We start from the raw sequence: 5,187 nt of genomic DNA, 5'->3' as shown, positions 1-5,187 counted from the left end.
CTAGGTTCCCGTCGGTCTCACGAGTCATGAGCAAGTCTAGTAGAGTCTCGCGGATCGGTACGGAGACGTCTGTACTTATCCTCGGGAGGCTGCAGGACTGTTAGGAGTACTTCCCTTCTTGATTTCCTTATCGTGCGGTTCGATTCCTTTGAGGCTTATGCCTTTGATTCCTTTCCACTCAATCTTACGCGACGCGAGCTTGTTATTAATCGAAATTGAAGGATTGTAATGGCACTAAAATGTGGTGCGGGATGATTTTTCCCGGTATAGTTGATTGGACTATTATAGTCGCATTATGGAGGGATATTATATTGTTTCAGCTCAGTAACAGAACTTCTAAGAGCTTTGAGGCTAGGCACTGGTTGCCATAATGCTTATGAGTTTTTATTCTGCGGTATTGTTGTGATGGTGGGACGTTTGCCCACATGTCGGGCAGTGAATGAATTGAAGGGAGGTTTACTCAGTGTGTAATCAAGGGATTCAGTATTTTATTCCCGGCAGGGGAAAGTCAAACGAACGAAGGATTGTCAGAAGTGGACTGGTGGAAGTAATGAAACGTGGTAATTGCAAGCGTGGTGGAGTTCTCCTCTACATTGGGGTGCTGTTGTCCTAATTGGGTGTTCTAAGTTTGTCGGTGTTGTAATCTGCTACAATCCGCCTTTATGGCAGGATATTGTGAAATAATATTGGAGTTACAACTGTCAAATATCGCATGATGCGGTGGTTTAAGATCGAATCAGAATTTCTAATGTTGCTGGCTCGATAAAGATGACCTTTGGAAGGTTTAAAGTTAGTAGCAATGGTGGGTTCAAGTGCCACGAAGATAGATTTTATTTAGGGCAACAATTGAGCAGCAAGTTAAATGTTCATATTTATTAGGAAATTATTTCATTAATTAAAAAATATTTTCTCTAAATAATCAAATCAGTTTGTTCTTGATTTTTTCCATGACAATCTTGGTAATACGTGTTTAATTTTCCAGTTAAATGTTCTTATATTGGTTCCCTATATAGTTGGCAACTTAATTTATTTGTAGGAAAATTTATCATGTTATGCTATCAAGGCCACGAACATTCATTCCATAGGCGTACTTACATTATTTCCTATTGCGTTGTTCAAGGAATTCACGTTTCTTAGTTCATTAACCCAATTCAAAGTTGTACAATGGCATATATAATCAAGCTCATCGATTTTGGGAGTTGTTAAAATACAATGTCATTTGTTTTAGGATAAAGTTAATCACTCATAATTCTTTTTCTTAATAATATAAGACGCTAGGCAATTAGTAGGCACGCTTTAATCTTTTTTATTCACGGAATCGCTCGCGTAGCGTGATATTCAACATTCAATAAACTAATTCAATAATCTCATACCATGCCCATTAGTTTTAGTTAATTCTTAAACTAGTTAATCTTTTGTTAAAATCGCGGATTCGCTCGCATAGCGCGATAATTGACTTTTTAATAAATTTCAAAACTAATTTCTTTGAATGTAGTAATTTCCCCCAAAAGTAATGATGTACTAATAATACTCGTCATGACTGCGAATTCGCGTGCGTAGCGCGGTTATGACAAAACTCAAATAAAATTCATCTCGGTCGCACATTTGCTTGCGTGGTGCTGTTAGGACAATTTTATTCAAATCTTTCTATAATAATTATAATAATAAAAACGGATATAGGTAAAACATGAAAACCAAATAAAATTATAGTTTTGTCCAAATTAATTCAAGCCAAGTTTTAAGTCAATAAAGCGACCGTGCTAGAATGCCTTGCACCTTCCCCCCGGTCAACAGAATTCTTTACCCGAACTTTGTTTTTGCGGACCGATAAAAATAGAGTCAAACCTTCCTTTGACTAGGGATTCGAATAAAAGGTGACTTGGAACATCGAAAAATCAGTTCCAAGTGGCGACTCTGTAAACAAAATAATCCCTATTCAAGTTTGTCACTTTAATTGGAAAAACTCTTTAACCCACCCACAATCCATAACATACATATCTTTCGGGGGTAGAAAAAGGGGTGTGACAGCTCTGGCGACTCTGCTGGGGACAACCAGAATTCGAGCTTGTACATGTTGACTTTTATTTGGCTTTATTAATTTTATATATACTGTGATTTATTTGGGCATAATGTGCTACTTGTTTGCTTTTTACCGCTTTGATATTGTTGAACTGTACATATAAACTATCTTCTCACGCACCCCCTATCCAATATGAAGAAAAAGCCGATTGAAAGCTTCAGGGAGTATGCCGTCAGGTGGAGAGAGCAAGCATCCAGAGTTAAACCACCCATGGATGACCATGAGTTAATCACTGTCTTCCTTCTGGCTCAGGATCCTGATTATTTTCAAAATATGATGGCTGCAATGGGCAGACCTTTTGCTGATGCAATCACGATAGGAGAAATGGTCGAGAACGGCCTCAATACTGGCCGAATTATAAGTCAAGCGGCTCTCAAAGCAGCCATCAAAGAAATCCGGAATAGGCCGAATAGATGTGTTAACCAAAAGAAGAAAGATGAGGAGGCCATGATGGCATCACGGGCAAAAAGAGGCCAAAAAGGAGCATCTCAACCCCCGGATCCACGATACTCAATTGCTCCACAGTATGCAACTCAGTCTTTTGCCAAACCATCCAATTGCCAACATATGCAGGCCCCAACTCTGACATACCTTCATCCGCGACATCAGAACTCTCAATCACTCTACAACGCTCGTCCAAAACAAGAGTATGAAAGGGAACATAAGCGGAGGGACAATTTCACGCCAATCGTAGAATCCTACACAAGTTTGTTTGAAAGGTTGAAACGTTGTGGCATGATTGAGCCGCTTCAAGGGTATGTTCCCGATCCATATGCAAAAGGTTTTGACCCTGCTGTACGGTGCATGTACCATTCTAATGTCCAGGGACATAGCATTGAGGGTTGTCAGGCTTTGAAAAAGGAAATAGAAAAGATGATTCAAGAAGGAATGATCGTGGTCCAAGATAATGGCACCCTAAACATCATGACCAAGCACGCATTGTTCGGATGATTTACAACGATAAAGAATATGGGGACGGTTTGATGGAAAATGTCAAGAACCTGTCCACTGAATGCAAGGCAATCAAAATTACATCTCCTAATCCGAACCATCAATCCAAGGAGACGCACTTCCTGTAACGACCCGACCGGTCGTTTTGAGCCCTAGCGCGTCGTTCAGTAGTCTGAGGCCATGAGTAGCTTCATTTCAGGTATTGTGACTTGTTCGCAGGGTAAGAATTTAAATTCAGGAAGATCGGAGTTAAATTTAAATGAAAATTCTCATTTGAGAAGCTTAAAGTTGAAAGAATGAACTAGGATTGGATTTTTGAGTAAAGGACCTCGGAATCAGGATCTGAAGGTTCCAGCAGGTTCGTATGATGATTTCGGACTTGGGCGTATGCCCGATTCGGGTTTTGGATAACCCGGGAGCGTTTTGGCGCCTATTGAGGAAGTTAGCATTTTAGAAGAAATTTCATAAGTTTGGCTTGAAGAGCATTTCAGTGTTATCGATGTCCGTTTGGGATTCCGAGACTGTGAATAGCTCCGTATGGTGATTCTGGAGTTGGGGGCGCGATCGGAAGTGAATTCGGAGGTCCGTAGGTCATTTTGGAGCCATTTGGCTAAAGATAGAATTTGAAGGTTTTTGAGAAGTTTGACCGGAGGTTGACTTTTTGATATCGGGGTCGGAATCCGATTCCGGAAGTTGGAGTAGGTCCTTAACGTCAAATGTGACTTGTGTGCAAAATTTGAGGTCAACCGGACGTGATTTGATAGGTTTCGGCATCGGATGTGAAAGTTAGAAATTTCAAGTTCATAAAGATGACTTTTGGCACGATTCGTGATTTCAACGTTGCTTGATGTGATTTGAAGCCTCGACTAAGTCCATGATATGTCTCCAGACTTGTTGGCACGTTCGAACGGGGTCCCGAGGGGCTCGGGTGAGTTTCGGGGTGGTTTCGGACTATTTCTAGGCCATTTATAACTGCTGGTTTTTTGCTACAGCAGTGGTATATGCGATCGCGGGGAATTGGTCGCGATCGCGGTGAGTAAAATGTGAGACACGGGCCAGTGAATCGCGATCGCGTAGAGTAAATATTCTGCTGCACTGACTCGACTTCGAAGGCTCATATCTCACAATCTATAAGGAATTTTGAGATGATATAAACATGAAAGTTGTAGCCCTTTGTGTCTAGTTTCTATAAAAGTAAACAATTCATGATTTGGATTTGTGTACAAAAAGTTATGGCTGTTACACTACAGGGTGTTCGGGAAGATGATGAAGAAAGTTGCGTTACACATGGGCTGACTTTGACAGATTATATCTTGAAATCTATAAGGAAATGATAAATTACCAACACATGAAAGTAGTTGATATTTGAGTCTAGTTTTCAGAACATTAAACCATTTGTCATTTGGAGTTGTGTGCAAAGAGTTATGACTATTCTACTAGAGGCTGTCCGGAAGGCTGGGAAATTGTTCTCCGCGATCGCGAATCTCTTTCCGCGATCGCGAAGAGTAAATTTTGGGGTGGAAAAATTGTTCTCCGCGATCGCGGAGCATTTTACGTGATCGCGATGAGTAAATACCTGGCAGAATGGTATTTTAGCGGGTTTAACTCATTTTTCTTCATTTCTTCAAAGCATGGACGATTTTTTGGAGAGCTTCAAGAAGGGATTTAGTCATCTATGTTAAGGTAAGTTACTCCTACTCACTTCCAAGTTAAATACAAGATTATATCATGGAATTAGACATGAAAATTGTGGTAAAATTGGGATTTTTGGAAGAAAACCTAGAAACTTGATAAATTGGATTTTATCACGAATTTGAGCATGGAATTAGGAGTAAATTATATATTTGAGCTAGTGAAGCTATGGGTAGAGTATATCTTCGAGAAATTTAGGAATCCGGGCACGTGGGCCCGAGGGCGTTTTGGTCAACTTTTCGTTCGGGGTTAAGAATTGTTACAAATTGGGTTGTAAAGTTTAATTGAACATATATTAATGGTTTTGTATAATCATTGGCTAGTTTTGGAGCATTTTACGTTGGTGCAAGTCTTCGGAAGAATGTAGAATGCCGGTTATGAGTCTTCGGAGCGAGGTGAGTCTCCTTTCTAATCTTGTGAGGGGGAATTTACCCCATAGGTGAGTTAAATTGGTTATGTGCTCC

This window comes from Nicotiana attenuata, unplaced genomic scaffold (genome assembly GCF_001879085.1).
Source record: "Nicotiana attenuata strain UT unplaced genomic scaffold, NIATTr2, whole genome shotgun sequence".
In the NCBI taxonomy this organism is placed as follows: domain Eukaryota; kingdom Viridiplantae; phylum Streptophyta; class Magnoliopsida; order Solanales; family Solanaceae; genus Nicotiana; species Nicotiana attenuata.
This window is presented reverse-complemented; position numbering follows the sequence as displayed.